The sequence below is a fragment of the Triticum urartu genome, chromosome 7A (assembly GCF_056163025.1).
Source record: "Triticum urartu cultivar PI428250 chromosome 7A, HENAU_Tu73, whole genome shotgun sequence".
NCBI lineage: Eukaryota > Viridiplantae > Streptophyta > Magnoliopsida > Poales > Poaceae > Triticum > Triticum urartu.
In genome coordinates, this window is record NC_141879.1 from 205,803,671 (window position 1) to 205,824,245 (window position 20,575).

General features: G+C 43.1%; 1 pseudogene; it reads right to left on the bottom strand.

Moving 5' to 3' along the window:
• Window positions 1-354: 354 nt before the first annotated feature.
• The window catches only part of LOC147959027 (uncharacterized), a 79,327-nt pseudogene continuing 59,106 nt past the window's right edge, over window positions 355-20,575 (bottom strand).

The window sequence follows — 20,575 nt, forward strand, 5'->3', positions numbered from 1 at the left end:
AATGGAAATTTGTGACCATTCAGTGACCAATAGTGGTGGTCACAAGTTGACATATTTCTTGTAGTGAAAAATTACACCATGACAATTCTTCTGAAAACAGCGTCAGTCCGGGTTAGTTCCATTCAAATCATGCAAGTTAGAGTCCAAAACAAGGGCAAAAGTGTTTGGAAAAGTAGATACGATGGAGATGTCTCAAGTAACTACACCTAAATGCAAGTAACTACTAGAAATAACTAAATGAAAACTAGCACAAGTGGATTTCATTACCATCTGCCTATCAGAAATGATTGTGTAGTTACCGAACTTCCGAGATTGGCCACCTAGTGCTACCCTTAGCTGATACAGAAACCAAGTCTAGGAATCTGTGTCCTCCTTATCAACAATTCCAACAGCAATGGGAAGTATATTATTGTTCCCATCTCTTCTAGTAGCAGCAAGAATCTGTTGACCAGTAGTGGGCTTTATGAAGCATCCATCCAAACCTATAACAATGTAACAAGTCAGCAGGAACTAGTTGAAAACACACAAGTCAGCATGAACTAATACCAAGGAATTACCTATGAATGGTCTGCAGCCACTGAGAAACCCTTCTTTGCATCCATTTAGGCAAAAGAATAATGCATGAAACCTAGGGTTTTTGCTTGGATGCTCCCTCAGATATCTTGTTGTCACTATACACCTTGAACCTGGATTAGTATCTAGCACATCCTGCAAATAATCCCTAATCCTGGTGTAGTGGGCCTTCTGATCTCCTAACACAACATTTTTTTCTGCCTTCTTAGACCTGTATGCCATGTGGGTTGATATTTCAACTCCATACTTGCTCTTTGCAGTGTTAATAATAGTTGTGATTGTTGTGCATGGGCCAATTCTGATTGCTTCCTCACAAAATTTTGCAACCCACTTAGCAGTAACTTTCGCGTTCTCTGACACTGAAAGGCAAGTGTGCACCAAATACTACTTCCTTATGGTAAATGTCTTGTCATCTACAATTTGAGAAGCTACTACATAAAAAGGGCATGTCTCATCTATGCATTGTGCTATAACCCTGTCACTGCAATTTCTACGGTACTCATAGTTCCTGTTCTGTGAAATGTGCATTGTTTAAAGTGCATTTCTGAACTGGTACACATCAAGGAAGCAAAGATGCTTCACAAATTGCTCATCTGGGTGAGCCCTCTCCTCATCATACCATATCCTTTTCTTCATCTTCTTAGCTCTACTTTTCCTGCCATTGGGCAAAACATATGCCAATGCCTCTGCACCATCATCATCTTCCTCACCCAAGTCCATTGGTTTCCTGTCTTCATCAGATGATGGTATCCAGTCCTCCTCAAATAACTCCTCTACACTTGCATGTGATCTGCTTGTTGGGCCTTTTCTGTGTTTCTTCCCCCTTTTCTTCTTCTGTCCATCTTTCTGTACCTACTCCTCTTGTTCCTCTTCCTCAAGTTCCTCCTCCTCTTCCTCCTCTGCATCCTCTTCTTCACTTTCAGGCTCATATAGTGCATCCTCCTCCTCCTCCTCTATCTCATACATTTCCTCAACATCGGTGTCCCCTTCAAAATGAAGGAGTGGATCATCCCTCTGTCTTTTCATCTCCTCAAGACTAGCAAGTATATCACCATATTCTTCCAAATGATCATCATCACTGTCCTCCTCATTATCAATCACTACAGCTGAAAGTGCTAGTTATCGACAAGAGGGGGTGTGAATAGGAGATTTTTATGGAAGTCTTCAAAACACGAGGTCCTTGAAGACAAACAGATGAAATGAACCTATTGATATGGAGCGGAAGATAGACTACACTAGACAAGCCATAGTCAAGTACGCAATATAGTGAAGTCAAACAGGCAATAGTCTTCACACAGTGAAGTCAATCAGATCAGACAGGCAACCAATGACTTCACGAAGACAAACTAAAAGGTAAAGGAAGTGGGGGATAGAACCAGTTGCTTGGTGAAGACATGGATTTGGTACACCATTTCCAGTTGGTGTGACAACTGTACGTCTGGTTAGGGAGGCTGAGATTGAACTCCAAAGACCGCGTCTTCACCTTATTCCCCTTGAGCTAAGGACACCCAGTCCTCACTCAATCAGTCTGGTAAGTCTTCAAGGTAGACTATCAAACCTTCACAGACTTCATTCACCGGCAATCCACAATGGCTATTGGATGCTCAGAACGGGATGCCTAACCGGCTGGAGATTCACAGTCCTCAAGTGTAACAAGTCTTCAGGTCACGCAGACAAAAAGAATTCAGTGATGGCAAACACTCTTTGGCTCTAGGTGTTTTGGGCTTTGTCCTTGCAAGGATCTCTCTCTCTCAAAGGCTTCGGAGGTGGGTTGCTCTCAAACGACAAAAGCCATGCACTAACTATGAGCAGCCACCAATTTATGGTGTAGGGGTGGGCTATTTATAGCCAGGAGGCAACTAGACATTCTATGTCCAAAATGAGCCTGGGTCACTAAGGAACTGACACGTATCCAACAGTCGGATTTCAAACACACGCGGCAGCTTGACTTGGGCTACAAGCAAAGCTGACTCATCCAGCTCTGGATAAGATTTGCTCTCATTGTCTTCGCTTGAAGACATAGGATTTTGGTTGAGGATCACATCAGTCATTCTGACTTTGTTCACTTGGACCCCACTTAATAGTACGATGGTTCCTATGACTCAATAAAGAAGAAAAGGAAACTACGAAACAACTATGCCTTCGCACTCCATAGTCTTCAAGTGAATATATTCACATGTCATAATCTTCATCATGAATGTCTTCATGAACCACCATTGTCTTCAATGTCTTCACACACATTTTTAGGGGCCATCTCTGGTAGGTAAACCGAATCAATAAGGGACTACTACCTGTCTTATCCTGCAATTCTCACAAACACATTAGTCCCTCAACCAAGTTTGTCGTCAATACTCCAAAACCAACTAGGGGTAGCACTAGATGCACTTACAATCTGCCCCTTTTTGGTGATTGATGACAAACTAGTTGAAGTTTTTACCGAGGATACAAGTATGTGAAAGTTAAAGATCAAAGTCATTGTCTTCATAAGTTGCAAAAGGCTCCCCCTGAAGATGTGCATATAAGTAGTTTGCTTTTGAATGCAAATGCACATGGCATGTTTTACTTTGTGGAGATCCTCTTCAACTCACGAAGACAATACATCATGCACACAAATAGTGAAGAAAATGAAATGCATAATGAGAAATGGGCGTTTGTAGAATGACTTCATGCGGAATTTATCATTGCATCACAAAGTAGCAGCAAGAGTAGCAGACGACCATTGAGGGAGTCTTGGATTAGGGGGTCCTCGGGTGTCTGGGACATTTGATATGGGCCGGACTGATGGGCCATGAAGATATAGAGCATAAGGCTTTCCCCCATGTCCGGGCAGGACTCTCCTATGCATGGATGGAAAGATTGGTGTCCGGATATGTAATTTCCTTCCTCCACAAACAGACTCTGTACAACCCTAGGGCCCTCTAGTGTGTATATAAACTGGAGGGTTTAGTCTGTAGAGGCTATCGGAATTATCATAGGCTAGACATCTAGGGTTTAGCCATTACGATCTTGAGGTAAATCAACTCTTGTAACCCCTATACTCATCAAATACAATCAAGCAGGACGTAGGCTTTTACCTCCATTAAGAAGGCCCAAACCTGGGTAAACGCCACGTCCCGCTTGTCCCTTGTTACTCTCGATCCTCAAACGCACAGTTCGGGACCTCCTACCCGAGATCGACCGGTTTTGACACCGACATTGGTGCTTTCATTGAGAGTTCCATTGTGTTGTCGATAGAAGGATCGACGGCTCCCCTCGTCATCAATGACAATATCACTTCTGGAAGGGCCCTAACTCCAGGACAGGTCCTCCCGCTCGGCAGTTTTTCCATGGGCACTCGCTCGGCTGTTAAGCCAGCGGCGGCCCCCACAACCGCCAAACATCATCTCTGCATCAGCCTCGAACACTCCGAAAAGATGGATCCGAAAGATATCTTGTCCTTGAATGAGCTGCTAGATCGCATCGCCGCCCTGGGGCTTGCAATGGAGTACGATCGGATCGGGCTTAAACCCGACCAGAGGGAAATCAAGTCCCCACCGGTCACCCATCTAGTAGCAGTCGTTGAGGAACGAGCCAAGAACGCTTCTTCCCCTAAGTTAAAAACCAGCTATGTTTGGATTTCCGAGCCCTTCGAGCTGGACACCCATCCTCGGGAAGAGACTTCATGTCCTCCGAAATCAGGATCAGGCATTGCGTCGTGATACGTCTCCAACATATTTATAAATTTTGATTGCTCCATGCTATATTATCTACTGTTTTGGACATTATTGGGCTTTATTATCCACTTTTATATTATTTTTGGGACTAACCTATTAACCGGAGGCCTAGCCCAGAATTGCTATTTTTGCCTATTTAAGGGTTTCGAAGAAAAGGAATATCAAACGGAGTCCAAATGGAATGAAACCTTCGGGAACATGATTTTCTCACCGAATATGATCCAGGAGACTTGGACCCTACGTCAAGAAACAAAGGAGGAGGCCACGAGGTAGGGGGGCGCGCCTACCACCCAGGCACGCCCTCCACCCTCGTGGGCCCCCTGTTGCTCCACCGAGTACTCCTTCCTCCTATATATACCTACGTACCCCCAAACAATCAGATACGGAGCCAAAACCGTAATTCTAGCGCCGCAACTTTCTGTATCCACGAGATCCCATCTTGGGGCCTGTTCCGGAGCTCCGTCGGAGGGGGTATCCATCATGGAGGGCTTCTACATCAACACCATAGCCCCTCCTATGAAGTGTGAGTAGTTCACCTCAGACCTACGGGTTCCATATTTATTAGCTAGATGGCTTCTTCTCTATTTTTGGATCTCAATACAATGTTCTCCCCCTCTCTTGTGGAGATCTATTCGATGTAATCTTATTTTTGCGGTGTGTTTGTTGAGACCGATGAATTGTGGGTTTATGATCAAGTCTATCTATGAACAATATTTGAATCTTCTTTGAATTCTTTTATGCATGATTGGTTATCTTTGCAAGTCTCTTCGAATTATCAGTTTGGTTTGGCCTACTAGATTGATCTTTCTTGCAATGGGAGAAGTGCTTAGCTTTGGGTTCAATCTTGCGGTGTCCTTTCCCAGTGACAGTAGGGGCAGCAAGGCACGTATTGTATTGTTGCCATCGAGGTTAACAAGATGGGGTTTATATCATATTGCATGAGTTTATCCCTCTACATCATGTCATCTTGCTTAAGGCGTTACTCTATTTTCATGAACTTAATACTCTAGATGCATGCTGGATAGCGGTCGATGAGTGGAGTAATAGTAGTAGATGTAGGCAGGAGTCAGTCTACTTGTCTCGGACGTGATGCCTATATACATGATCATACCTAGATATTCTCGTAACTATGCTCAATTCTGTCAATTGCTCAACAGTAATTCATTCACCCACTGTAAAATACCTATGCTCTTGAGAGAAGCCACTAGTGAAACCTATGGCCCCCGGGTCTATCTTCATCATATTAATCTTCCAATACTTAGTTATTTCCTTTGCTTTTATTTTACTTTGCATCTTTATCATAAAAATACTAAAAATATTATCTTATCATATCTATCAGATCTGACTCTCATAAGTGACCGTGAAGGGATTGGCAAACCCTTATCGCGTTGGTTGCGATGAGCTATTTGCTTTGTGCAGGTACGAGGGACTCGCGCGTAGCCTCCTACTAGATTGATACCTTGGTTCTCAAAAACTGAGGGAAATGCTTACGCTACTTTGCTGCATCATCCCTTCCTCTTCGGGGAAAACCAACGCAGTGCTCAAGAGGTAGCAAGAAGGATTTCTGGCGCCGTTGCCGGGGAGTCTACGCAAAAGTCAATATACCAAGTACCCATCACAGTCCTTATCTCCCGCATTACATTATTTGCCATTTGCCTCTCGTTTTCCTCTCCCCCACTTCACCCTTGCCGTTTTATTCGCCCTCTCTCCCTATCCTCCCTCTCTTTCTCTAGTTGCCTCTTTTTGCCCGCTTGCTTTTTGTTTGCTTGTGTGTTGGATTGCTTGCTTGTCACGATGGATCAAGATAACACTAAATTGTGTGACTTTACCAATACCAACAGCAATGATTTTATTAGCACTCCGATTGCTCCTCTTACCGATGCTGAATCTTGTGAAATTAATGCTGCCTTGCTGAATCTTGTCATGAAAGATCCGTTTTCCGGCCTTCCTAGTGAAGATGCCGCTACCCATCTAAATAGCTTCGTTGATTTGTGTGATATGCAAAAGAAGAAAGATGTGGATAACGATATTGTTAAATTGAAGCTATTTCCTTTTTCTCTTAGAGATCGTGCTAAAGCTTGGTTTTCGTCTTTGCCTAAAAATAGTATTGATTCTTGGAATAAGTGCAAAGATGCTTTTATCTCTAAGTATTTTCCTCCCACTAAGATCATCTCCCTTAGAAACGATATTATGAATTTTAAGCAACTTGATCACGAACATGTTGCACAAGCTTGGGAGAGGATGAAATTAATGATACGTAATTGCCCTACTCATGGTTTGAATTTGTGGATGATTATACAAAATTTCTATGCCGGACTGAATTTTGCTTCTAGAAATCTTTTAGATTCGGCCACGGGAGGCACTTTTATGGAAATCACTTTAGGAGAAGCTACTAAACTCCTAGATAATATTATGGTTAATTATTCTCAATGGCATACTGAAAGATCTACTAATAAAAAGGTGCATGCGATAGAAGAAATTAATGTTTTGAGTGGAAAGATGGATGAACTTATGAAATTATTTGCTAGTAAGAGTGTTTCTTCTGATCCTAATGATATGCCCTTGTCTACTTTGATTGAGAATAATAATGAATCTGTGGATGTAAATTTTGTTGGTAGGAACAATTTTGGTAACAACGCTATAGAGAAAATTTCAATCCTAGGCCTTATCCTAGTAATCCCTCTAATAATTATGGTAATTCCTACAACAATTATTATGGAAATTATAATAAGATGCCCTCTGATTTTGAATCTAATATTAAATAATTTATCACTTCGCAAAAGAATTTCATTGCTTTGATTAAAGAAAAATTGCTTAAGAGTGATGAGTTGGCTAGGAACGTTGATAGAATTTCTCTTGATGTTGATTCTTTGAAACTTAGATCTCTTCCACCTAAGCATGATATAAATGAGTCTCTCAAAGCGATGAGAATTTCCATTGATGAGTGCGAAGAAAGAACCGCTAGGATGCGTGCTAGGAAAGATGCCTTTATAAGAGCGTGTTCTTCTAGTTCCTATGAAAATAAAGATGAAGATCTAAAATTTATTGATGTGTCCCCTATTAAATCTTTGTTTTGCAATATGAATCTTAATAATTATGGGACTGAATATGATCCACCTTTACCTAGAAGGCATTCCAAGAATTCGGAGTTTTTAGATCTTGATGCTAAAATTGATAAAAGTGGGGTCGAAGAAATTAAAACCCTAGATGTTGCTAAACTCACTATCTTGGATTTCAAGGAATTTAATTATGAAAATTTCTCTTTGATTGATTGTATTTCCTTGTTGCAATCCGTGCTAAATTCTCCTCACGCTTATAGTCAAAATAAAGTGTTCACTAAACATATCGTTGATGCCTTCATGCAATCTTATGAAGAAAAACCTGAGTTGGAAGTTTCTATCCCTAGAAAACTTTATGATGAGTGGGAACTAACTATTAAAATTAAAATTAAAGATCATGAGTGCTATGCTTTATGTGATTTGGGTGCTAGTGTTTCCACGATCCCAAAGACTTTGTGTGATTTGTTAGGTTTCCGTGATTTTGATGATTGCTCTCTAAACTTGTACCTTGCGGATTACACTATTAAGAAACCTATGGGAAGAATTAATGATGTTCTTATTGTTGCAAATAGGAATTATGTACCCATAGATTTTATTGTTCTTGACATAGATTGCAATCTTTCATGTCCTATTATTCTTGGTAGACCTTTCCTTAGACTGATTGGTGCAATTATTGATATGAAGGAAGGAAATATTAGATTCCAATTTCCGTTAAGGAAAGGCATGGAACACTTTCCTAGAAATAAAATTAAATTACCTTATGAATCTATTATGAGAGCCACTTATGGATTTCCTACCAAATATGGCAATACCTAGATCTATCCTTGCTTTTTGTGCCTAGCTAGGGGCGTTAAACGATAGCGCTTATTGGGAGGCAACCCAATTTTATTTTTTATTCCTTGATTTTTTTTCTCCTTTTTAGTAATAATAATTTATCTATCCTCTGTTTAGGTTGTGTTTTTTGTGTTTAATTAGTGTTTGTGCCAAGTAGAACCATTGGGAAGACTTGGGGAAAGTCTTGATATCTTGCTGTAAAAAACAGAAACTTTAGCGCTCACGAGAACTGCTGCCATTTTTATTTTGAAGTGCTATTTAGTTAATTATTTTTGAATATGATTAATAGATAAATTCCTCACGTCCAGCCATTTATTCTAGAATTTTTGGGGTTCCAGATCTTGCGCTTGCTACAGATTACTATAGACGTACTGTTGTGTTTTTGACAGATTCTGTTTTTCCTGTGTTGTTTGCTTATTTTGATGAATCTATGGCTAGTAAAATAGTTTATAAACCATAGAGAAGTTGGAATACAGTAGGTTTAACATCAATATAAATGAATGATGAGTTCATTACAGTACCTTACAGTGGTCTTTTGTTTTCTTTCGCTAACGGAGCTCACGATATTTTCTACTTTGAGTTTTGTGTTGTGAAGTTTTCAAGTTTTGGGTAAGGATTTGATGGATTATGGAACAAGGAGTGGCAAGAGCCTAAGCTTGGGGATGCCCATGGCACCCCCAAGATAATCTAAGGACACCAAAAAGCCAAATCTTGGGGATGCCCCGGAAGGCATCCCCTCTTTCGTCTACTTCCATCGGTAACTTTACTTGGAGCTATATTTTTATTCACCACATGATATGTGTTTTGCTTGGAGAATCTTGTATGATTTGAGTATTTGCTTTTTAGTTTAAAACAATCATCCTTGCTGTACACACCTTTTGAGAGAGCCATACATGATTGGGAATTTGTTAGAATACTCTATGTGCTTCACTTATATCTTTTTGAGCTATCTAGTTTTGCTCTAGTACTTCACTTATATATTTTAGAGCATGGTGGTGGATTTGTTTTATAGAAACTATTGATCTTCATGCTTCACTTAGATTATTTTGAGAGTCTTAAATAGCATTTTAATTTGCTTGAATAATCCTAATATGCTAGGTATTCAAGATTAATATTTTTTTTCTTGTGAGTGTTTTGAATACTAAGAGAAGTTTGTTGCTTGATGATTGTTTTGAGAATGGAGGTAATAATATCAAAGTCGTGCTAGTTGAGTAGTTGTGAATTTGAGAAATGCTTGTGTTGAAGTTTGCAAGTCCCGTAGCATGCACGTATGGTAAACGTTATGTAACAAATTTGAAACACGAGGTGTTATTTGATTGTCCTCCTTATGACTGGCGGTCGAGGACGAGCGATGGTCTTCTCCTACCAATATATCCCCCTAGGAGCATGCACGTAGTTCTTTGTTTTTGATGACTTGTAGATTTTTGCAATAAGTATGTGAGTTCTTTATGACTAATGTTGAGTCCATGGATTATACGCACTCTCACCCTTCCATCATTTCTAGCCTCTTCGGTACCGTGCATTGCCCTTTCTCACATTGAGAGTTGGTGCAAAATTCATCGGTGCATCCAAACCCCGTGATATAATACGCTCTTTCACACATAAACCTCCTTATATCTTCCTCAAAACAGCCACCATACCTACCTATTATGGCATTTCCATAGCCATTCCGAGATATATTGCCATGCAGCTTTCCACCATTCCGTTTATCATGACATATTCATCATTGTCATATTGCTTAACATGAGCATGTAGTTGACATAGTATTTGTGGCAAAGCCACCGTTCATAATTCTTTCATACATGTCACTCTTGGTTCATTGCATATCCCGGTACACCGCCGGAAGCATTCATATAGAGTCATATCTTGTTCTAAGTATCGAGTTGTAATTCTTGAGTTGTAAGTAAATAGAAGTGTGATGACCATCATTCATAGAGCATTGTCCTAAAAAAAGAAAGGCCAAATAAAAAAAATAAAAAATAAAAGGGACAATGCTACTATCCTTTGCCACACTTGTGCTTCAAAGTAGCACCATAATTTTCATGATAGAGAGTCTTTTGTTTTGTCACTTTCATATACTAGTGGGAATTTTTTATTATAGAACTTGGCTTGTATATTCCAACAATGGGCCTCCTCAAGTGCCCTAGGTCTTCGTGAGCAAGCAAGTTGGATGCACACCCACTTAGTTTCTTTTGTGAGCTTTCATACATTTATAGCGCTAGTGCATCCGTTGCATGGCAATCCCTACTCCTTGCATTAACATCAATCGGTGGGCATCTCCATAGCCCATTGATTAGCCTCGTTGATGTGAGACTTTCTCCTTTTTTGTCTTCTCCACATAACCCCCTCATTATATTCTATTCCACCCATAGTGCTATATCCATGGCTCACGCTCATGAATTGCGTGAAAGTTTATAGGTTTGAGATTACTAAAGTATGAAACAATTGCGTGGCTTGTCATCGGGGTTGTGCATGATGAGAGCATTCTTGTGTGACGGAAATGGAGCATGACTAAACTATATGATTTTGTAGGGATGAGCTTTCTTTGGCCATGTTATTTTGACAAGACATAATTGCTTAGTTAGTATGCTTGAAGTGTTATTATTTTTATGTCAATATGAACTTTTGTCTTGAATCTTTCGGATCTGAATATTCATACCACAATTAATAAGAATTACATTAAAATTATGCCAAGTAGCACTCCGCATCAAAAATTCTGTTTTTATCATTTACCTACTCGAGGATGAGAAGGAATTAAGCTTGGGGATGCTTGATATGTCTCCAACATATCTATAATTTTTTATTGATCCATGCTATATTATCTATTGTTTTGGACATTATTGGGCTTTATTATCCACATTTATATTAATTTGGGACTAACCTATTAACCGGAGGCCCAGCCCAGAATTGCTTATTTTTTGCCTATTTTAGGGTTTCGAAGAAAAGGAATATAAAACGGAGTCCAAACGGAATGAAACCTTCGGGAACGTGATTTTCTCACTGAATATGATCCAGGAGACTTGGACCCTACGTCAAGAAACAAAGGAGGAGGCCACGAGGTAGGGGGCGCGCCTACCCCCCCAGGCACGCCCTCCACCCTCGCGGGCCACCTGTTGCTCCACCGACGTACTCCTTCCTCCTATATATACCTACATACCCCCAAACGATCAGATACGGAGCCAAAACCCTAATTCCACCGCCGCAACTTTCTGTATCCACGAGATCCCGTCTTGGGGCCTGTTCCGGAGCTCCGGCGGAGGGGGTATCCATCACGGAGGGCTTCTACATCAACACCATAGCCCCTCTGATGAAGTGTGAGTAGTTCACCTCAGACCTACGGGTCCATAGTTATTAGCTAGATGGCTTCTTCTCTCTTTTTGGATCTCAATACAATGTTCTCCCCCTCTCTTGTGGAGATCTATTCGATGTAATCTTCGTTTTGCGGTGTGTTTGTTGAGACCGATGAATTGTGGGTTTATGATCAAGTCTATCTATGAACAATATTTGAATCTTCTCTGAATTCTTTTATGTATGATTGGTTATGTTTGCAAGTCTCTTCGAATTATCAGTTTGGTTTGGCTTACTAGATTGATCTTTCTTGCAATGGGAGAAGTGCTTAGCTTTGGGTTCAATCTTGCGGTGTCCTTTCCCAGTGACAGTAGGGGCAGCAAGGCACGTATTGTATTGTTGCCATCGAGGATAACAATATGGGGTTTTCATCATATTGCATGAGTTTATCCATCTACATCATGTCATCTTGCTTAAGGCGTTACTCTGTTTTCATGAACTTATACTCTAGATGCATGCTGGATAGCGGTCGATGAGTGGAGTAATAGTAGTAGATGCAGGTAGGAGTCGGTCTACTTGTCTCGGACGTGATGCCTATATACATGATCATACCTAGATATTCTCATAACTATGCTCAATTCTGTCAATTGCTCAACAGTAATTCGTTCACCCACTGTAAAATACCTATGCTCTTGAGAGAAGCCACTAGTGAATCCTATGGCCCCCGGGTCTATCTTCATCATATTAATCTTTCAATACTTAGTTATTTCCTTTGCTTTTTTACTTTGCTTTTATTTTACTTTGCATATTTATCATAAAAATACCAAAAATATTATCTTATCATATCTATCAGATCTCACTCTCGTAAGTGACCGTGAAGGGATTGACAACCCCTTATCGCGTTGGTTGCGAGGAGCTATTTGCTTTGTGCAGGTACGAGGGACTCACGCGTAGCCTCCTACTGGATTGATACCTTGGTTCTCAAAAACTGAGGGAAATACTTACGCTACTTTCCTGCATCACCCCTTCCTCTTTGACGAAAACCAATGCAGTGCTGAAGAGGTAGCAAGCCTGGAAGTCACCTGGACCTTCCTGGTCCTGAACTGGTGACCTTGGAGATTCTTCAAGCTCCGAATTCAATCCCGGGTCAGGATTCGGGTTTTAGCCCACCCACCCACCACAATCAACATTCCCCAAATAATTCAGGCCCTCCAGACATACGTGACCTAATGTATGTACGACAGCAACCTTTGGAAAACGGTCCATCACTTTTGGGCCAGATTTCTCCTTGTTAAAAACAAGATTAAAGATTGCTGCGACGACGATGCGGTTTCGGTTTTTTGTCGTAACTTTACGGATGAGGGAATTCTCAATGCCCTCAACCGCCGCCGCATAGTACAGAAGTACTGCGCGATGGAAAGCGCATGGAAGACCCAGACAGCCCGGTGGGAACCTCCTACCTTTAAGAAGCCCATCGTACAGGCAAAACGGATGCACCCTTACAAGGTATCCGATTACAAGCCCAGTGACAAGAAAAACAAACCCTTCATGGGACACAGAACCATCCTTGACGAACTACTCGACAAACCATGTCATATACATGCAACACCAAGAAAAGAACCAACACACAACCTTCGAGCATGTTGGGTACTCTGGCAAGTGGCTAAAAGCGGTGAGGCTATCCTCACCAGTATTACTCCAGAGAAGCATTCTTCGGAGGATGACAATCTTAATGTATTTACAGTCTTCGAGACCTTCTCTTCAAACAATCGGCGCAAAAGGGCGCTTCGCAACCTCGCCGAAGTCAACTAAGTAACCGCAATGAACCCCTAGAATGACACGGCCATAAATTTCACGGCCGACAACGAACCAAGGGCTCGTTCAGTCCGACCACCAGCCGCCTTGGTGCTAAACCCAATTGTGGATGGCTTTCGACTCACAAAGTTCTCATGGACGGCGATAGCGGACTTAACCTCATCTATGAAGACACGCTCGACAAAATGCAAATGGACAAGAACAGCATCAAGCAAAGCAGTACCACCTTACGAGGCATCATCCCCAGTCGATAAGCACGATGCTCGGGGAAAATTAAACTCCACGTAGTATTTGGCACACCTGAGAATTACAGGTACGAAGAGTTACTCTTCCACGTGGCCCCTTTCAATAGCGGATATCACGCCCTCTTGCGGCGGGACGCCTTCGCACGCTTCCAAGCCATACCCCATTATGGGTACATGAAGCTTAAAATGCCAGGGCCCAACAGAGTGATTACTATCACCAGTGATCCGGATATAGCACTCCTTGCCGAAAACAAAAACGCATCCTTGGCCCTCGAGGCACTATCCGAGGCCCTCGCGACCGAAGAGCTAACCACCCTACGTTCCGCAGTGGACAAAGAGGATGTGATCCTCGATAAGAGGCCCAAATCCACCTCTTTCAAACAAGCAGATGAAATAGTCAAATTTCAAGTGCACCTGACGGATCCTAACAAAACAACATCCATTGGAGCACAGCTGGATTCGACGGTCGACGCCGCGCTACGAGTATTCCTACACAAAAATTTGGACATCTTTGCCTGGCACCCTTCGGACATGATCGGGATCCCACACAGACTGGCCAGACATAGCCTCAATATAATAAAGGGGTTCAAACCAGTCAAGCAAACGATGTGGTGATTTTCTGAACCCAAACAACAAGATGTGGGGAGGAGCTAGCCAAACTACTCGAGGCTGGGTTCATTAGAGAAATCAAGCACCCGGACTGGCTAGCCAACCTGGTCATGGTGCCGAAGAAGGATAAGTCATGGAGCCTTTGTGTCGATTTCAAAGACCTCAATAAGGCTTGCCCTAAGGACCCCTTCCCACTGCCCCGCATTGACCAAATTATTGACGCAACCGCGGGACACGACTCATTGTGTTTCCTCGATGCCTACTCTGGATACCATCAGATTAAGATGAAGGAGTCCGACCAGGCCGCAACGACATTTATTACCCTGTATGGGCCTTTTTGCTTCAACACTATGCCTTTTGGGATAAAAAACGCTGGTGCCACTTACCAACGCATGATTCAAACATGTTTGGAAAAAAATTGGCAAGACAGTGGAGGCATATGTGGACTACGTGGTCATTAAGACTAAACATGTTGAATCATTAGTGGATGATCTACGCCTCACATTTGACAACCTCTGAACATATGACATACGGCTCAATCCGGACAAATGTGTTTTCGGCGTTCTAGCCGGGAAACTGCTCGGGTTCATTGTTTTCAATAGAGTAATCGAAGCGAACCCAGCCAAAATCCGAGCCCTGTCACAATTGGCAACGCCAACAAACTTAAAGCAGGTCCAAAAACTTGATGGGTGCATGGAAGCCTTAAGCCGCTTCATCTCTAGATTGGGAGAAAAGGCATTACCACTCCATCGACTACTCCGACGTACCGATCACTTTGAATGGATGGATGCAACTACAGCTGGATTGGAAGAAATAAAAACATTGTTAGCCGGTTATCCAATCCTAGCCGCCCCAGGTGTTGGCGAGCCTATGTTGTTCTACATATCCGCGACCCACCAAGTTGTGAGCGCTGTGCTCGTTGTCGAGCGAGAGGAAGAGGGGCATAAATTCCCCATCCAGATACCGATACCCTCACCATCAAAAGATAGCTTATGCAGTCTTTATGGCATCCCGAAAGCTGCAGCATTATTTTCAAGAGTGCTCGATCACGGTGGCATCCTAAGTACCACTCAATGACATCATAAATAATCGGGATGCCACCGTCCGCATAGACAAATGGGCCATCGAGCTCTTACCATTTGAAATAACATACAAGCCGCGCCGATCTATTAAATCTCAGGTGCTGGCTGACTTTGTCGCCGAGTGGACAGAAGTCGAGCTCCCCGAAGAGTATAGTACATACTCCAACTGGATCATGTACTTTGACGGCTCTAAAATGTTAGCTGGACTAGCTAGGGGCTGGTGTCATCTTGACATCCCCTACAAGGGACACAGTCCGCTACGTGTTACAAATCATGTATACAGACTCCAACAATGCAGCCGAATACGAGGCACTTCTACATGGTCTCCGAATGGCTGTCTATGTGGGAATACAACGCTTAGAGGTGCGTGGGGATTCAAACCTCGCAATATCCCAAATAAATGGAGAATTCGAGGCAAAAGACCCAAAAATGACGGCATACCAAAACACCGTACTCAAAATATTGGCTCAGTTCGAGGGGCTCGAGTTCCATCATGTTGCTCGAGACAGTAATCAGGAAGCAGACATCCTCGCTCGAATGGGCGCTAAATGTGATCCCGTCCCGCCGAACACCTTTGTGGAAAGGCTCTTTAAGCCATCCGTGGTATGGCAGGACGAGAACGGAAATACTAGTCCAAAACCAATCATACCCCCAGCAACCGAACACAATTCAGATATCATCGGGGGCTTGGGCACCGAAATAAAACCCTCCACTCATGTAATCATGGCCGTTATTGCTCCATGGACCGAACCCTTGCCGGCCTACCTTAATAGGTAGGAGCTTCCTGATGATCAGAATGAGGCTCGTCGCATAGTTAGACGCTCTAAAGCCTATAAAGTTCACGAAGGTGAACTATACAAGAAAAGTACCACCGGAGTCCTTCAAAGGTGCATCTCTGAAGAGGAGGGACGACAGCTCTTGGCTGAAATACATGCTGGTCTAGGTGGCCATCACGCCACAGCTCGGGCCCTCGTAAGCAAGGCCTTCAATACAAGTTTCTTTTGGCCAATGGCCCAAACAGACGCACAGGCCCTTGTGCAACGCTGTGTGGGATGTTAGCTTTTCGCCAATCAAAGTCATATGCCGCTCACTGCCTTAAGGACAATCCCCATCACTTGATATGGTCGGACCCCTTAAAGGGGGGAGCCACAATAAGAAATATTTCCTGGTTATGGTGGATAAGTTCACCAAGTGGATAGAGGCTAAACCAGTAAAAATAGCTGAAGCAGGGCCAGTGATCGACTTTATATCCGGCGTGGTACACCGTGATGGTGTCCCGCACAGCATCATGACTGATAACGACTCCAATTTCACAGCCGATGAGGTGAAAATTGGTGCGCCAACTTGGGCATTAAGCTCGATTACGCATTCGTATACCACCGTCAAACAAATGGTCAGGTCGAACGGGCTAATGGCTTGATAATGAGTGGCATCAAACCCAGACTAGTACGATCCCAATAGGAGTTAGATAAGCACTGGGTTGAGGAACATGATTCCGTGCTCTGGGGACTGCGAACTACGCCCAAACGTACAACCGGATACACACCTTTTTTCATGGTGTATGGCGTAGAAGCTGTCTTTCCCTGCGACATTATTCATGACTCACCTGGAGTGCGCATGTACGAATAGAGAGAACCAAGCTCGATCGGCAGGATGACCTAGACGGCCTTGAGGAAGAGCGTGATATTGCACGAGCCCGTTCTGTATTCTATCAACAACAGGCTCGGAGATACCAAAGCAGAGAAGTGTGGGCCAAGACTTATAACATCGGCGAACTCGTTTTACAACTCCTAGAGAAGAAGAAGGAAAAGCTCAAACCAAAATGGGAGGCCCCTTCATTATAGATGAAGTTCTCACAGGAGGAGCCTATCGCCTTCGTAATGCATTGGATAATCGCCTCGAGCCGAATCCATGGAACGCTGCTCGGCTTTGAAGATTCTACGCATAAGTTCGGCCATGTTTCTTGTTCATTCCTTTTTTCTCCTCTTCATTTGTTTTTTTCTCGTTTTTATACATTTCCCAGGATATGTTCGGATAGGCCAAACTCTTAAGGGGCACACATCTTTAAATGTATACACCCCACCATGACCGGTGGCTTCTTTCACTGAAGCTTAATATTATTTAGAGCCTAGAGCTCACATTGTCTATGTCGTTTGTTTATATACCCACTTTTGCCATTATATGCACCTCTATGACTTAAGTTTTTGCCAAGCTGGGTTGCGTGGCTCCTATGCTTATGCCCTACATTCCCGATTGATCGGCTAGGGCGTAAAGGGAGCACCTTTGCAATTGTTACAACCGGGTAATCTGGACCTGTACGTCAGACGGGTGAAGCCGAAAGCTAGCGTTCTTAAGAGAATAATTGGTCGGCAATCAAATGACAGATTGTTACATTCTTGTAACTCTTCGAAAAAAACAATGCGGGACAGTTTCCCCATAATTCGGATCAAAGCCTAGGCACGCACAATTAAAAGCATGCCAACCCATGGAAAGGAAACCTTAACGAAACTATTCTCCTTGGAAGATGTTTCTTACATATGCAATATAACATACCTCCTAATCTAAATTTTTGTCCGTTCGAGCATAATGACTGGGTTGCCTGATTTCTGGACATAGTGAATGTTCCTTACATTACACAATAGTATCCGGAAACACTCCACCATCTTGGTTTGGAGGTTAAAGCCGAAAGCCTGCGATGACAATTTTTTTACATGTTCGGCTGAAGATATAGGATGATCATAAAGTACATTGATACATTGAATCAAATGCCTACTCCTTATCTATTCCATCTATAAGACTGTCTAACCTAGAGTCTTCTTGCAAGTATTTCACAGCTATCATTACTTGGTCATATACTAGGTTCAACGGAATTTCTTTCCCATTTGGTCCCTACGGTCCCACTCTAGCCATATGATTCGGATCTAACTTGGTAAAGCGTGGTTCACCATCGCCCATGCTTCTTGTGCACCTTCATGGCAGGCGGACGTCTTCCATAGCTCAAAGCGGCGCCGGACACCTTTGAGCAGGCTCACCGGACCCTCCATTCTTTCTGGAGGGGTATCAGATGGCCATAAAGCCTTGGCCATACTCTTCATAGCTTTCCAGGCCCACTCATGCACCACAGACAACTCCTTAAGAACGTCGCCTCGAAATCCGGATACTTCTTTTCTGGCCGACCAATTAATAGATCTGCAGCAACAGAGTTATGACATTCTGAATTGTGGACTAATTTGAGTCTCTATGATGGTTTTCAAAGTCATACCGAACATGCCGCCCTTCAACTTTTCATTCTCTTTTCAAGTGGCCGATAACTGAGCCTTTAAGCTCTCTATCTCTTTGGATTGTTTGTCTTTGTCCTCCTCATGTTTTTTCTTCTCGGAAGTGATCATTGCGGCCTTTTTAATTTCTGCAATTTCGGTGGTAACGACATTTAGCTGTGTCTGTTTTGTTTTCAGCTCCTGAGATAGCGCAGTAGTCTTCTCCTTGAGAACCTGCAGGTCATATCAATCCTTAAATCGGTTGGCCTCACCGCTTCAAGTCTCGGGGCTACTGGCATATGTCTATTAAAATTGCACAAACTCTTACCTGTTTATCCTTTGAGAATAACAGAGTAACTCAGCAAGTCCGTCTCGAGCGGCTCAGATATATGCATCGACCGAGCTGAGTGCGGTAAATTCCTGCTCAGAAAAGGCTGGAGCGCGCATGGCCTCTTTCAGTCGATGGTGATTCATTACGCTCTCCACCTTGGAATTCATGATAGATATGTCACCTGAATCCTCATGAGGGGGCGGAACTGGCATTGCATCATCCCTCATCCTAGTTGACGAGTCTGGCGCCGGATTGGCTGACATTCGGCTAGCAGGGTGTTTTCCCACTATCTGCCGCGTGCTCCTCCTGAATCAAAGATAGAAGGGAACTTTAACAATCCAAACTCGTGCCCAGGCACATATCAGATAGATATACCTCTTTGAAGACTGTGGGGCTCCCGATCTCCTTTCGTTTTGAACAATTACCCTGCATAGGGGCTGCACTCGAGGGGGTACGGCCTGCCGAGTGCCGATCCTTGATAATCCCCAAGTGCAAGGAATCATCGTAGCAATTTCCAAAGGTGGAAGTGATAAGTATGGAGTGTTGAACCCACAAGGAGCTAAAGGTAAGATCAATATTCTCTCAAGCCCTATTTGCCACTGATACGACTCTACGTACACTGAACGTTTGCTTCCAATTAGCAACGAGAAATAAAACTAGGTTGTGGGTATGAAGAGGATAACTTTGTATGATATCGGAGGGCTAAAATATAAAAGTAGGTGCTATTATCATGAAGTTAGAATATATTACTAAATACAATAAATAGCATGTGGAATAATGGTGGATCGTTGTGCGGGATTGTCCTAGGCAAACGTTAACAAGACCGGTAATCACTGTTGCAGTTTCATATGAGGGAGAGACATAAGCTAACATACTTTCTCTACTTGGATCATATGCACTTATGATTGGAACTATAGAAAGCATCCGCAACTACTAAAGATCATTAAGGTAAAACCCAACCATAGGATTAAAGCATCAAGTCCTCTTTATTCCCATACGCAACAACCCCATTACTCGGGTTTGTGTTTCAGTCACTCACCAACCCACTATAAGAGAATCATGAACGTATTGCAACACCCTACAGTGGGAACCCCTCACGCTTGCACGACACGGAGGGCACCATAGGACAGCATCAAAGTAAAACATTCAACTCATACCAATCTAGATCATCAATCAACCCAAAGACAAAAGATATCTACTCAAAACATCATAGGATGGCAACACATCATTGGATCATAATATGTGGCATAAAGCACCATGTTCAAGTAGGGATTACAGCGGGGTGCGGGAGAGTGGACCGCGTAAAAGAGATGAGGGTGATGATGATGATGGTGATGTTGATAAAGACGATCACCGCGGCGATGATTCCCCTCTCATTGGCACTCCGGTGCCACCAAGAGAGAGGAGGAGAGGTTCTCCCCCTTGTGCTTCCTCCTCCATGGCCTCCCCCTTAGATGGGGAGAAGTTCTCCTTCTGGTCCTTGGCCTTCATGGCGATAATGGCCCCTCCGGGATCCTCCTCCATGCCCTTCGGTGATGATGGCCCCCTCGGGCAGGGTGCTAGAGAGGGCCTAGATTGGTTTTCGGTGGCTACAGAGGCTTCTGGCGGTGGAACTCCCGATCTAGGTTAATTTTCCGAGGTTTATGTATTTATAGGAATTTTTGGCGTCGGTCTCACGTCAAGGAGGTGCCCGAGGCTTCCACGAGGCAGGACCACACACCTGGGGGGGGGGGGCGCCCCACCCTCGTGGACGCCCCGGGACTCTCCTG